Consider the following 15,828-nt stretch of genomic DNA (forward strand, 5'->3'; position numbering starts at 1 on the left):
GTGTCTTGTTGGCGGCCGCAGCGTTTTTCGCATGGTGGGGAGAGTTGCAAAAAATGTCAGGCTGGGGCTTTCGGGAGAGCTGAAGTTCAAAGAGTGTGGGGATGGGGATGGGGGGGGGTGGCTCTGGATGGGTACAACTCCCCTGGATCACCTGGGAGCCATTCCCGGGATGGCTCCGCCGGGGGGATGTGTGTGGGGGACCCTCTGTGCGGGGGAAGGGGGGAAGGGGAGCGGGGCTGGAAGGGATGGTGTGTGTCCCCCCCCGGTACTTGTGTGTCGCTGTGCTCGCAGCCTGCGAGCTCCAGTCCTCGGCAGCGGGGAAAATGCTGTTGAGCAGATATTTTTTTTTTTTTTCCTCCGGCTTTGGATGGGAGAGAAAAGGTTCATTGTTCTGGAATGCGTTTCGATGGAGTTGTGCTCGTGAATAATTTGTCTGGGAATCCGGGAGGCACTCGGTGCGTGCGCAGCCGTGCAGGTTTGATGCTGACACGCTCTCCCCTTCAATGAACGAGCCCTGGGGTTTCTGGGCAGCGGGGGGGGGGAACGCTCCACGCACAAACCTCCTCCTAGGCCCAACTTTATTCCCTGTTATTTATGCATAAACTGTGGCAGAGCCTGCAGCTCTGCCTGGGAGCTCTGCATAGGTGAGAGATGCTGCGAGGCAGCTCCTGCCATCTCCCAGGTTTCCTTCTCTCCCAGCCCCCTTGGCTGGAGACCTCAAGGCTGTGCCCCTCGGGAAAGTTCCCCTAACAGGCAGGAGGTTTGCTTTTGTCTCCCACACGTGCCTCCTTTGCGGTGAGGTGCTGCTGGCTGGAGGATCCAGAGCTGCTCCCTGCCTCCCTGGGGGCCTTCCCCTAGCTGGGGATGCTGAGGGAGATGCTGGCTCTGCCGCTGCATCCCGGGCAGCGCTCCTCTCTTCCTGGGCATCAGCTGCTCCTCTCTTCCTGGGCATCAGCTGCCCCCCCGCCACCGTGGCAGCAGGAGATGTGCCCCCCAGCTGAACTGCTCCTTTTGTCTCTCTGAGGTGAGACAGCCTTCTCCCTCCAGAGGAACAGCCTTCTCCGATGGAGAAGGCACCCGACAGCCACATCCCGGCAGGATATGCCTGCTGCAGGTAGCCAGGAGAGGAGCCCTCCCTGGACAGGCAGCCAAGGGGTTGTGGCATCGGGGTGCCCACATCCCCATGGAGTCCTCCTGGAGAGCCAGCGGCTGCTCCTGCCCCCATCACCCGGCTGTTAGGACGTGTGTGTTGGCAGGTAGGAGGTGGATGTGGACTGTGCTTCCCTGCCACGGCTTGCTTCAGCCTTGGTTTCGTAGAGGGGGTAGAAGCGTGCTCTCTGAAAGCAATCTGCAGTGAGGCTCCTGCCGTGCCAAGGCGCTTTTAAAGTCTCTCGATGCGAGCCTGCGTTCGTATTTATGCATATTAGGCTGTGTATTTGAAGGGAACCATCTGGGTAGAGAAATAGACGGGAAGCGGCTGAACCTTTCCCCGTGGGTTTCCATTTCGGGGTTGGGCCTGAGAAGCAGAGCCAGAAGTTGGGAAAGTTGCTGTGTGGCTCTTTCTGCTTTGCAGGTGCTTCTTTCCCCGAGGCTGGTATGAATTAACACCCTGAGAGGAGAGACTTGTACCCGGGCTGCGGGGAAGAGGGAGCTGACAGGCTGTGCTGAGCAGAGAGAGGGCTTTAGAGTGTCAGCAGCAAAGGAGAATGTTCTTTTTTTTTTCTCTCCTCCTTTAAATGGCCATTTCTCTTAACCCTTTGTGGGCTGACACCCTGTGGGAAGAGAGAGCAAGGCTGAGAAGGCATCAGCATCCCCCTGAGAGGGGTCACCTGTGACAATTTGGGCCCCCCACCACGAGAAAGACATTGAGGTACTGGAGCGGGTCCAGAGAAGGGCAACGGATCTGGTGAGGGGTCTGGAGAGTAAGTCTTATGAGGAGAGGCTGAGGGAGCTGGGGGTGTTCAGTCTGGGGAAGAGGAGACTGAGGGGAGACCTTATCACTCTCTACAACTACCTGAAAGGAGGGTGTAGAGAGGCGGGGGTCGGTCTCTTCTCCCAAGTTACAGATGATAGGACAAGGGATAATGGGTTCAAGTTGCGCCAGGGTAGGTTTAGACTGGACATTAGGAAACAATTCTTCACAGAGAGAGTGGTCGGGCATTGGAAGAGGCTGCCCAGGGAGGGGGTTGAGTCACCATCCCTGGATGTGTTTAAGAACCGTTTAGATGTGGTGTTGAGGGATATGGTGTAGGGGAGAACTTTAGAGTAGGGTGGATGGCTGGGCTCGATGATCCCGAGGGTCTCTTCCAGCCTAGATAATTCTGTGATTCTGTAAATGGGAGGTTTAGGGCAGCTGCCTGCTGCTCAGAGAGAGACACAGGGGCAGTGCTGCTGCCTGCAAGTTTCTTGCTGGAGATTTCTTTTGCAAGCTGTGCAAGGAAAATAAGCCAAGGAGCCGTGTGGGCTGGCAAAGGCCTAAATGCCGAGATGCCAAGGAGCGTGCGGTAATCTGTGGGTGAATGACAAACGACTGGAGGGAGCTGGTCTTCAGAGAGCTCATCAAAGGAACAGCGAGGCAGGTACGTGCAGTGCTGCCTCCCAACCGGCTATTCTGAAAGCTAAAGTGTGTCAGGAAATCCCATCTCTGCTGTTGCGTGTGTGAGCTCACGCTGATTTTCTTTGCTGGGTGGAAAAGCAGGGAGTGAACTTAAAAACTCACCTGGGACTCAGGGAAGCTTCCCCAGCTCGATGCTGGGCGATTGCATGAGTTCTGGGGGGAAGGCAGCTGGCTGCAATGGAGGATCTCTGCTTTCTGCTGCAGCAGCTGCTTTGGCCATGTTGGTTTAGATTCCTCTTTCTCTGGGAGAAGCAGCTGGTTCCACGTGTGCCATAGATGCCAGAGGAGACCCAGGAAAGGCCTTGGGCCCCTTGGGTCAGAGGAGAAGCTGTGTGTGTTTTTACTGGGTGTGCTTGAGCTTGCACAGGGAACGAGTGCCTGCCTGGGTGGGTGGAAGGATGGGCTTTGGTGTCAGGGGAGGAAGAGGAAGGAGGGAGAAGCAGAGGAGAGGAGGAACATGAGGTGACAGAAGTGATAAAGGACTGGGAAGGAGCAGATGCGTGCTTAGAATGGGATATTGCTGGGCCATATGGACAGAGGAGAACTCCCTCGGCCAAGAAATTTCATTTGCTCTGAAGACGGTTTAAGCTTTATTCTGTATTCAGTGGGGACTAAGCATGTGCAGGTGGTCAGTGTCTTGCCCTTTTTAAAGGCTTGCTGATGCGCCTGGTTTGCGGATATTGATTCTCACTGACTTGGGAAGGGGGGGGAGATGCTCACACACAACACTTGTTAGGGTCAGAATTCAGTTATTTTTCATGCTTTCAGGCAGGCAGGCAGAAGGCGAGAGAAAAGTTTCTGGAAGTCTTCTCAGAAATGTTTTTCTGCTCCGGGCAAGAGGCTTCCAAGGCAGTGTATACAAGGCGGAGGTATCTATTAATACAAGGAACCTCTTGCTCTGTGTGAATAGGAAGAACACGCTGAAAATGTGGTCTAACAAGATGGGAACAGCTTGAAGGGTGTCTCTTGGGCTTGAAGGAATGATTACAGAGAGAAATCAATGTGATAGTAGTGACTTCATGATGAAAGCTTTATACAGGAGTGGAAAACTGAGCTTTCAGCTGCGTGCAGAATGGGGGCTGTGGTGGTACTGCAGAGCTGTTGCTGTGCACAGGAGACTATGAACTCTGGTTTGTCTGGTTGTACCCTCTCAGAGGAACTATTCACACTGTTGTGGGTTCTCTGACAAGAACAATGGAGAGCTAGAAGTTGTAAAACCCATGAGGAGGAAACGGAGCAGTGTTAAGGATCCCCATAATAACTTTTCATCTTATCTGTGGGATGTGGCTTGGAAGGACAATTTGTGGTGTTAATGTAACAGTGCTTTTCATGTTGTTTGCTCTGGTGTGGGTGGAAGACTTGGTGTGTGACAGATGGGGGTGGCTGTGGCAGGTAAGGAAGGTGCAGGAAAATGCAGCGAGGACCAGCTCAAACAGGGTAATTTCAACGTTGGTCAACAGTGAGTGGCTGATGGGTAGAAAGGAGCTGGCAAGCTTTGGGCAGTTCAAAAGTTATCAAGGCAATAAACCTGGAAATGTTTCCTGCACCTTAAAATACTCAACTGGTGTTGATAGGAGCTAGTGTAGATATAGAAGTGAGCATGGGACACCTTGGGTACTTTTCAGCCATACGTCTGCAGGTGCCCTACAAGAGAGATGAGAAAGATGTCTAGGCTGTGGTTTGCACAACCCTGTGGGAGACCTTCCTGGGGCTGGGAAAAGTCTCCTGGTGTTCCTGGGTGACACAGGCAGCGCTGCGTAGGTGGTGTCTGACACGGCTAAGCAACCACGGGATGCTGAGATGTCTCCAAGGGCAGCGGTTGTGAATGGAGGCTCCCTGAGCCCCAGGAGGTACGAGGAGATGTGGCAGAGGGACAGGTTGGCTGGGGGAAAAGGGGAGTCATTTCCCTGCACAGGGATGTTGAGGAAACCCCAGTTCGCAGGAAATTAGCAGTGATTGAATTGTTTAAAGAGAAAGTAATGGACCAAAGGAAGAAACCTGGGTGTTGTAAATCAGCGGACTTGGGGGCGGTTCTTCCAAGGGCCTTGAAGTAAATCAGGTGTGAAATAGCAGCAGGTGTTAATGGGGAAGGGGTGACTCTTCCTCCTTGCTGGGAGGTTACCAAGGCAGGAATGCTCAAAGGGAACTGCCAAAGACCACAGGAGTGGTTTTGCCACACGATACCTTTACAGAAGCCAAACCCGAGGAAGTGCTAGGATACAGGGCAGGTGAGTTCTGTTTCTGGTGTCTGCCAGCTGGGAGGGTCTAATTATCACTCAAATGTTTGGATGGGTCTAACTTGGAGGTCAGGTGGCTGTAGCTTATATGAAGAGGACGGGTACGCAGTAGGGAATCCTAATGCTGCTTGCAGTTTGGAAGGCTAATGGAAGGGGAACTGAAAATGTACCGAGGGACCTAATTTATTTGAATGTTTCATTAGATCCACCCAAAAGGGACTATTTTAGGAAATAAATAGCAGAATGTGGGCAATAAGTAGCTGTAGGGTAAGGGGCAGAGTTCGGTGCCAGCTTTCCTAGTTAAGCTGTAGAAAATAGGAGTGTAATGGAGGAGTGCTGATTGGAGCACAGATAGGTGATTATGTGAAGGTGCCTCACACTGAGGCTAGGCTTATTTATTACCTTTAATCATTTGGAGGTGGAAATGGATCAGAGCTGGGTTACAGAGAGCAAGCGTGCCAACAAAAAGGGTTTGCTTTTGCTGCTGAACACGTGGAAGAATTAAGAGACAAAGCTGATGGATTTGAGCATGCTGGTGGTTCAGGGTGTAAAACTCAGACTCAAGGGCTACCAGCACATCAAAAAGGAAAAAAAAAAAAAAACCTGAGTGATTTTTTCCCTAATGCTATAGCCTGCAGTGCTTCTGTGGGATTCTAGCAGGAGAACATGCAGGGACGTAAAGCGATAACGAGGGGGTTGTGTGGCTGTGGCTGACAGTGTGGGCACCCTGTGGGTGAAGGGGAGCCCCAGGAGATGCTCTGTGCTGGCAGACAGTGCTCTCCACCTCGGGCACGCTGTGGTCCAGGGGCTCCGTGGTGTCTGCAGTGCCACAGCAGGGATGCTCAGCTCTTCCCAAAGCTTCTCGTGGCTGCTGGAGCAGGGATTTATGGCTGCTGGAGCCTGGGCTGAGGGCATCCAGGCTGTGTCAAAGTCCAGCTGGACTGGCTGGCTTTAAAATGAGTCAAGGGGCACTTTCCTGAGTCCTAGTGAGCTCCTTCTTGACCGTCTGGTGGGACCTTCCCGTGGCTTTTCCAAGAGGGTAGATGCCAACACTACTGACTTCTCAGGGAAGAAGGAGCTGGGATATAAACTGTCCATTGACTTTTGTGACTTCCTACCCGCATCCCACGGTGCCTCTTTTCCCAGAGACTGGGGAAGTGTTTATGGTGTCTGCCAGAGAGTGTTCCTGTGAAGTGCAGTTTTGGAACAGTCTGTGGTCTCGCCGTGGTGGGAGGGAGATTAGAGAGCCCAGAGGCTTCGTGTTCCGGCTTGATTGCAAATCCCTGAGCCGGGTCTCAGTCGGGTGGCAGGTAACAGTATTTATTCTGACCAGCCTTGGCGTGGAGGCGGCTGCATAATGCAATACCCCAGCAATGTTTCAACTGGGCACCCGGTGAGCCATCCAGCACAAGGGGATTTTCATCTCTGCTGAGATCTCCTGGCTTCAAAGTCTGTGGAATTTATTTGCATCCTTCATGAGAGAGAGAGAGAGCCAGGCACACGTGGGTTTTTTTTCTTTTTTTTTTTTCTCCTGAGTCTCTCTGTTCCTTCCCCCTCTTCCCCGCTCGCTTTTCAGTTTGTTTATTTGGTTAGCTCAGCATCAGCACAATGATGTGGAAATAAAGCAGAGGAGCTTCGTGTTGGTCTTATTGCATATGCATAAATGAGAGAAATAGATCACACTGGCAATCCCTAGCTAGGCTACAGTTAATGGAAATTCTTCTGTGACCTTATAAACCCTGCTTTGCAAGGATTTATAATGAGTCTGCAAAAATTCATTCTGGGCGCAAACAAGTCATCTGAGGTCTTGGACCCTGTGAGCACAAAGTAATAATAATAATACTACTAATTTCCCACCCACTCGGGCATGTGCTCAGGTCCTTAAAGATTTCGCTATTTTTAAAAAAGATGGTTTTTTTTTCCTTGCTGGAGCTGTCAGGGCGTGTGTGACGGGATGGCTGGTGGGGAGCAGCTCTCTCCGCGCAGCGTTAACGCCAGTTCCCTGCATCGCCTCCCCTGGGAGAGGGGCTCTGGGTCCTTCCTGCGGCTCTCGCTGAAGCCGTTTGTGTGATCACACCTCAGCTGTTTCAGCAGAAAATCGGGCTCCTTCTACAGGATGGTGGCTCTGCACCCTTCGCCCCCTTCCTCCACGGACATCTGAGTCTGGTATCAAAGACAGCCTGGGCCTGAGCAGGAGGGGATGGATTGTTAAAAATCCCTGCAATGTTTTGTTCAGCTGTAACGTTTGTTTGTTTGTTTGTTTTTTTAACATTCCACTGAAAACCAGAGAGTTTTCTCTGAGTTTTCTCTCACTCGTGAGGCCCCACCTGGAACACTGTGTCCAGCTTTGGAGTCCTCAACACAGAAAGGACATGGACCGGCTGGAACAGGTCCAGTGGAGGGCCACGGAGATGATCAGAGGGATGGAGCACCTCTGCTATGGAGACAGGCTGAGGGAGCTGGGATTGTTCAGCCTGGAGAAGAGAAGCCTCCGGGGAGACCTTATAGCAGCCTTTCAATACCTGAAGGGAGCCTATAGAAGAGCTGGAGAGGGAATATTTGCCAGGAAGGGTAATGATAGGACAAGGGGAAACGGTTTTAAATTGGAAGAAAAAAGATTCAGATTAGATCTCAGGAAGAAATGTTTTACTCTGAGGGTGGTGAGACACTGGAACAGGTTGCCCAGGGAAGTTGTGGCTGCCCCATCCCCGGAGGGGTTCAAGGCCAGGCTGGATGGGGCCTTGAGCAACCTGCTCTAGTGGGAGGTGTCCCTGCCCATGGCAGGGGGGTTGGAACTAGATGATCTTTGAGGTCCCTTCCAACCCTAACCATTCTATGATTCTATGAGTTCTTGGTTCAATGACAGAAGTTGACATTTTTTCTGAAGAATGCGTTGCGTTTCGATGCTGAGGTTCTGGGTTTTTTAAGCGGCTCTCTGGCCCTGCTCAGCGACGGAGGGATTGCAAGGCTGCTTGTCGCTGACGTTTGAGTCCGCGCTGGGATTCCTGTTGGGCACCAGCCCTGTGCTTTCTCTTCCCAGACTATGATGGAGCAGCGAATCGCTGTCTCTGATAGAGTTGTTCTTAATGTGGCTCGTCTTGGGTGAAGCAGCAAGGCTGGGAAGTGACCGAGCCCAGCTGCGAGCACGCTGGTCTGGTATAGTACAGCTCATTGAAGCCAGTGCTGATCTCAAAGCTGTTACACATGCCAAATCTGCTTTTTTTTTCACTCAAAATGTTGATATTTAAATATATTTTACTCTACCCATACTCATTGTTTGCCCTTGCTCTTTTCTTGCTTGGTGTCTGCGTAGTCTCCGTTTTCACTCCACCTTGTGAGTGATCTGGTAACATCTGGTGTTAAATGATTGTGTGTGTGCATGGACAGCTTTGGAAGCAGGCTATCACATCTCTTTTTAGACTGAAAAATGTTTGGGGCAGAGACTGTGCTAATGTTCACAGAGCATCTGGTCCTCTCCAGGTCCAATTCATCACTGTCTTGCAGTTTGCATTATTGTTCACACCAAGGGAAAGTGGGTGTGAAGCTGGAATAATAATGTTTCACACTCACTTTGCATTGTTTTTGATACCCAACAGCATTTGAACCTATCAGAAAAGGCGTAGAGAAATTGGGTAGTTGTAGACTGTGGTTTTGGCTTACAAGTAACATGTCAATTAGCCTTACTGAGAAGATGACCACTGTGCTCCATCCTATGTCAACAGCAAATTTAAAACCAAGGTGGCATTTTGAAATTCTGACTTAAGGGTTCAAATCATCGCGCAGGAATTAGTGGGTGAGGGCCCGTATCAGGTGGCAGCAGGGCTCAATGCAGTGCTTCCCTAGACCTTCTTATGCTGTACAGATCTTCCAGACATAACTCCAGCCTGGCTGGGCATCAGTGGTGTTTTCTTGAGGCTGCAGAGAGCCCTGAACAATATCTCTGTTGTTTTTATTCCCTGGTCATTTAAAAAGGGGAGGGTGGGCGTTCTAGTCATTAAATGTTGGATGTTGATGTCGTCGTTTCTTTAATGAAACCTAATGGCATAAACATAGAAAGCATTTAATGTTACAGGGTATATCTGATGTTTTGTGTTTGGGAAACAGGGACTTTTGGTGTCATGGTAGTTTGACTTCCCAAGGGTCTTTAAAGAGATATGTCTTTCAGTGATTTGGACTGACGTGCCTTTTGTTCTGTTCCCGCTGAGTGTTAAATAAGATTTAAGTCTCCTCAGTCACTATTTAGTTATTGAAGAACATCACAGCCAACACAAATGCAAACAAAACTGTCTGGATGTTTGTTTATGCAACAGATCATTAGAAAGTCTGTAGGAAAAAAAATGTTCTGGTCTGTTAGATAATTAATCTGCATTTTAAGAATTGTCTAAAGACATATTTGCAAGCTAGTCCATTGAGCTGCTGCTCATCTAGTCAATAATCCCCATATTTAATGGTCCCTTAGAATGTATTTCCATAATGTGCTGTGAACAGTCGAGAAATCTGCATCTTTTTTGTCTTAAGATGTCAGTGCTCGCACATTTTCTGTGACAAATTTTTTTTTCTGTCTGTTGGGTGAAAATTTCAGGCACATTAGCTTCCCGCTGGTGGGGCTGGGGATAAGGAGGGCGAAGGCTTCTTAAAGCAAACCCCTGGGTCCAGATCCCTTCAAAGGCTGGATGAGTTTGCAGTTTCCATCTGGTGGCAGATGCCAGCGCCGAGGCGTGAGCCTGCAACGTGCTGGCAGCGTTGCCCAAAACGCCCCTCTTGGCTAGCGGCGTGGGAGAGGGGGCTTTGCTGGCTCCTTGCCCCCTGGGTGTTGGAGAAGCAGGAGCATGTCTCGGGAAGGAGGATCTGAGCCATGTCCTGAAGGACATCTGTGTTATAGGGGTAGTGCCGTTGGAAGGGCTGTGGAGCACTGTGGTCCTTGCGTGGTGGATGGATCCTGGCAGGACCCCGGATATCCTGGCACTGCTTGGCCTTGGCTGATGGAGCCCCTTTGGCTCCCGGGAGCTTGGCTTTGCTGCAGTAGCACAAAGTGAGGTGTGGGACCTGCTGGGCAATGCCTGCCCTCTTTGTGCCCAGCATCCCGACCGCAGCCGAGTTCACTCAGGGATGGGGGACCAGGTTCTGGTTTTGGGGGGGTCTGCAGCATAACCAGCTACTCATGTCTTCCGAGCCGATGTAACCCCTCTTCCTGTATCGTGACAAATGAGAGGGTTTGAGAAAGGGCATGAGGTTTAAGTCAAGTTAGCTTGCGATTCTGGTGGAAAAAAGGGTAAATGTGCAGGCAGCTCTTGCAGTGCGGCTGGCATGTGATAACTTACTAATCCACATTAACGAGAGTGGGGAGTAAAACCCACACTTCCAGAGAGGAACCCCTGGGAACTGCCACGTCAAGGTGAGAAGTTGGAGCTTAATTTCATTATCTTATCAATAACTGGCTGGTCTTGTGCCGTGTTGTGAATTCTCAGGAGTGTTAATGCTATCTTTGGCTGTCTAAGCAAAGAAATAATGAATACAAGTAGGAAGAGCATTGCGTGCAGTCATGGTATCTATACCTTAAAAATGATGTTGGCAAACTGGTAAGAGATAAGAGAGGAGCTACAAGGATGATGTGAGGTCTGGAAAGCATGCTGGAGAGAGGGGGAAGGAAGCTCAATCTGTTTCTTCTAACAGAGAGAAGGTGAAGGGTGATTTGATCATTGTCTGCAAGTACTTAACTAGGGGAAGAGACTTCTGCATAGCCAAAGGTATGGAGGAATGCTGGATGCTCAAGCTAGATAAATTCAGATGAGAAAAAGGTGTGTTTTATTTTTGTACAGCTTTATATTTAAGCACAGGAGCAATTACCCAGGACTCTTGGTACATTTGCTGTTTTTAAATTGAAATGATACATCTTGCGGAGTTCCTTTAGGTCAATTGCAGTCTGTGGAGGCTTGGTGCGGGAAAACTCAGCATGAGTCAGTAACAACTAAAACAGGATTTTCAAAATGGTCATTATCGTCCTTCAAATCGTTCCGTTACGTCATGATTTTTTTTTTTTCTTTTTTTTTTTTTCCTCTTTTTTTGGCAGGGGAAGCAAAATCCAGCAGGGCTTTGGGTTGTAGTTTAGAAGGGATTGGGCTGATGTCAGCTGAGCCCATCTCGAGGTCTTGGCCAGAAGCTGAGGCTGTAATAGCACAGTGCTGGGGGTCCTAGTATGTGCTGAACTGTCACCCTGGCTGAGTTTTTGGCTTTGAGGAGGAGTCCTTTGCTTGAACAACAATTAAAGAATCCACTCTTCCCACTGCTGTTAGGAAAGGAACCGGCAGCACAAGCTTTGTCCAAAAACTGACCTGCTTCTACCATGACTTTGTAGCTGGGACTTGAAATGTCTTGGCCAGAATTGCTCCTTATGGAAGGCAGAAGGTGGCTAGAAATCTGCCGTTACCACTGCCGGGCACTTGGGATGAATGGAGTCATGTATTTCCTGTATGAGGCAGAGAAGTTCTGTTCTTTGGCCAATATGTAGAATCCTAGAGGTTCCTGTGCACTACATTTCAAAACAGGTTTTTTTACCCCTGGATGGCCTGTCTTCTGTCCCTGACTGACTTCTCCAGCAAGCTTCCCCCTTCTTCCCCTGCCCTTCCCCTGGTTTCCTTCTGTCTGGGAAAGGTGGTGGCTGAAGGGGTTCTGCTGTCATCATGGAACACACCAACCCTCAAAGCCTCTGGTGTGTGCCTGCACAGAAACAAAGGATGCTGTAACCACAAATCCCTTGTGCCGCCACCTGAGACATGTTCAGGAAACTCAGGGAGAGAGATTAAGAGGCATCATTACCATTCCGTCAGTGGCTGGTGTGTTAATTAGGGCGCACGGTACGCTCAGGAAGGTTGCTTTCACCTAATACCTAGCTCCTCACCAACTGTAAAGCTGCAAAGGAAGGCAGAAGTGGAGAAGGAGCAATGGCAATAAATGCAGTGACATATTGCAACTTGGAACAGAGTGTGTTTCACGAGTGATTGTGGCAGGGGGGTATCTCCAGGCTGTTGACCCCATGCCCTCTTGTAGGGCTCTGCTGCTTCTCCCTTCCAGATGGAAGGAGTTGCCAGCTGGTCATCCTGCAGCCTTGACTTGTCTCCTTCCACCCCTTTGACACATCTCAATCGAAGGGTATTTCCTTTGGGATGGCGGCATCTGAATTTTTTTTTTTCTTACAATGTTTGATGTTGGTGCATTGAAGAAAATTAAATTAGGCTTGTATCAGTACGATGGAGAGATTACCATTTGCAAAAACGCATTTTGCTTAAGTTAGTAATATTGTAACTGTTAATTGAGTGTTCATTGATTGTCTGTCACTACCTTGATGTAATCTGTTATTCTCCTTTCAGGCGGATGGCCCACCACTGATTAAATAGTATAGCTGCTCTTGCACCACTTAACTGTCTTGACTGTTCAGTTTTTTTCTCCCCCAGTGATTCCATTTTACCAGCAGTAAAATTAGCATCATCTCCTCCTCTTTGGAGCGATCTCAGCCTGCATGCCATCCTTGTTCTCTCCCAAGTACCTTTAATGCACCTAATACTTCAGGGTTTTTAAGTGGCCTGAGACAGGAATTTAAGCAGGGGATGTGTCTGAGCTCAGTCCAAGAGCTGTTGTCGGTCTGGATTTAGGGTCTGAGTTTCCCCAGAAATTGCTTCGTTCGTTAGAGGTTCTTTGTTGCTGAAGGTTCGATGATGGAAGTGAATAGTGTTTTATAGGAATGGGGGCAGGGAAAAGAGACCCCAAACCTGGCTCTCTCGTGGTGCCTGTCCCACAGATGGCTCAGGTGAGGGTGGGCAGGTGGTTCGGGGTAACGGCTGTGCAACAATGAGGCTGTGTGTGCTCATGGAATGCTTTTCCCTGGAGACTGCTGGAAGCCTTTCCCAGCACTCAAGGAGAGCTCTTCAGGCTGTGAGGACACGTTCCCGTGGTGGGCAAAGACTGGGGCAGCAGCTTGGCCAACACCTTGGTAGCAGGTAGGAGAGAAGGGGCTTGGTGTAGCCCCCTCATCCACAAGTCCTCGAGTCCTCTGAGTGCTTCCCTAGCAGTGCATTCCAGTAATCCCCTGCACTAAACGATGCTCCTCGCCTGCATCCACTGTGTGATCCAGCGCGTCCAACGTAACAGCAATCTTTTTCCTCAAAGGATGAGACTCGTGACATAACTTGGTGTCATTTTATATATTCAATTATTTCTTCTCTGCCAGATTTTTGCAGGAAATCTTTAAGGTTTGCAGTGGGCTTTCCCGAAGCCATGGGCTGGTCTTTAAGATCTGTGTTTGGTGGACTCGAGCACTTTTGAAAGATTAATTAACCCTAGGTGAGAGAGTGTGATTGAGCATTTATATAAGGGGGAGGGAAATTAATATTATTTCTGCCATTCTGAGTATGTTTAAACTTCTGCTTTTGGCTTGTCTGACTTTGGAATATCTTCTAACTGGTACAAATGATAGAACAATTTATTTTAGATGATGGGTTATGAGAATATTGCTCATACAGCCAGAACACGACATTTTCAATCACTTCTTCATTGCACGGGTAAGAAAAAAAAAATGGGTTTGTTTCTTGATGTGTTTATCCTTTAGAGACTGAGTCAATTATCATATTGTATAAGAGTTCATGCTATAGCTCTTAGGTCTCTGGAAATATCATCGTGTCAAAAGGAAAATCCTGCAGGGTTGATTCCAGCTGTTACCAAGTGGGGAGGACAGCACAAGTTAAGAGATATCTACAGGTGGCATTCAGGTACAGGAAAGAGACTTAAGAAAGGTGTGGTGTTATGTAGGTTAGAGCCTGTTAAGTTCTACGGAAAAACGGTCACGGGGAAGCAAATTTGTCCTCAAATACTTTTTTTTTTTTTGTTTATCCTGCTGTGGCAGGGCCGTGGTGCATGGGGCTCAGGTGGGCTGAGGGGGTGGCATGGGGAAGGCAGAAACAGCAGTGTGTGTGCACGTGAGCTTGGCAGGGCTGGGTGTGTGCCTGTGGCAGGGGGTTAAAGCTCCAAAGAGAAATCAATGATGTCTTTTTTTTATTTATTTTATTATTATATTTGCCTGATCGGTTTTTGCCTCTTTCACTGTGCAGCTTTAAACTTTTCTCCAGGGCCACAAGAACCAGAAACTCGCTTTCCCTTGGCCTGTTAAAACGAAGGTGGGGATTCAGCTCTTGAGCTGGGGATCCGGGGCTTTTAGCCGTATTTCAGACATCATGAGCTGAATGATCAAATCAGCTTTGGCTTAAAGCTCACTATAGCCTTTAGCTGAGGTAATTGATGGAATTTGTGTGTTGCTAGCAGTAGTCGGCAGGGTTCATCCTGCTGCGAATGACATGGGTTGGAGTTGTTCTCATCTCGATTTGCTGGTTGTTTGGTGGGGAGCACTGTGCTGGAAAAACTCTCCTCGCTCCTCTCTGCATGCAGAGCATGGACAAGACTGTGCTCCTGGAATGTGGCAGATAAAGATGGCTTGATGCTACTGGAGGTGGCAATGCTGTTCTGAGAGCACAACTCGAAGCAGTTTTCCTTCTTGAGTGCGTGTCGAGCAAATTCCCAGCCACAGCAACAGAAATATCTGAGTCCCATTTGCAGACACTGGTGTTAATACAGTGCAGCTGATATGCTCCATTTGCTTGCATAAAGGTGGCTTTTAAAGCTGTCACATATGCTGGATAGAGCCACTGCCCCTCACCTGCTGCTGCTTGGAGTGGCCGTGCTTAGCAGGGATTCCCAGGACGGTGGAGACGACGGTGGTGTCTGTGCACTTGTGAATATGTCGGGACCAGAAACCCACCATTTCCAGGCGGGTGTGTGTGGCAACACTTCAGATGAAAGGCTCAAAATGCAATTTTTACAGATGGAATTTTTGAGCTATATACCTTGGCTCAAGCGCTCCTGTTTCTGTAGCTTTGTTTACGCGGAGGTTTTGTGCTGGCTTTTGATTTCCCCATTATTGAGGTTGTTAGGTTTTTATAGTGTTGCATTACTCATTGGTTCCTTTTATTCCTTTCAAGTTTGCCAGCCATGACTAACGAAAAGTTTTGCTGTAGCCCTTTTATGGAGCGGGGACTCACGCTGGTTTAAGGGGCGCCTTTTCTTTTTCTTTCCCTTCCCACCACCAAAATCTAGCCCAGGAGGGGATGGTGTGGTGTCCAGTTTGGATGTGGCATGCTGTGTGCTGGTCTTTAGTCAGAGTAGTGCATCCCCTGGTAAAGTAAAAAATGACCTGCCTTCAGATGAGGGGATTGTCCTTATGCCTTCTCTTCACAAAGGCGTTGCAGGAGGGTGAAGTGGGCGGCCTGGGACAAAAGGAAAGAACCCTGGGGCAGAGCTGGGAGTTGAACACACATCTCCTGACCCATCAAAATCAGCCCTGCTCATCCCACAGCCCTGCAATGCCACCTCCCAGCCGCCTGCTGTAAACATGAAGTCACCGCTCCGAAATTAAATCTTTGTGCACGTTTCTTCTGCCGGCCTTTGGCTTTATTTTATTTTGGATTTTTTTTTTTTTTTTTCTCCTGTACCTCCTTCTCTCTCTGTCACATATAGCTTGTCTAATAAGAACTGCATAATGGACTTTTAAAATGCCGCTTAATGATGCAAACTTAAAAGCGTGGAGAAGGCATGGTGAGACAAAGCCGAGGAGCTCGCAGAGGGCCAGGGAAGATAGCAGGCTCGTATCTAATCTCCAAGAGCCTCCTGTCGTGCAGGTGAGTGTAGGAGGCCCCCACGAGAGCTGGTGATAAACGGTGCCTGGGAGGGCTGTGATTACCACTCTGCATGTGTAGCGTGCTCGCCCCGGGTGGCCCCCTCTGCATCCATTCCGTATTCTGGCTTTTTAAACTTTTTTTTTTGTGTGTAATGAAGAGGGCTGTGTTTGTCACAAGCATCCCAGAGAGGAGGAACTCTACTGCTTTTCAAGGCCGAGGCGTGCTGATAAACGTGGAGCCAAGGGTCCGTGGA

This window comes from Calidris pugnax, unplaced genomic scaffold (assembly GCF_001431845.1).
Source record: "Calidris pugnax isolate Ruff unplaced genomic scaffold, ASM143184v1 scaffold92, whole genome shotgun sequence".
Lineage (NCBI taxonomy): Eukaryota > Metazoa > Chordata > Aves > Charadriiformes > Scolopacidae > Calidris > Calidris pugnax.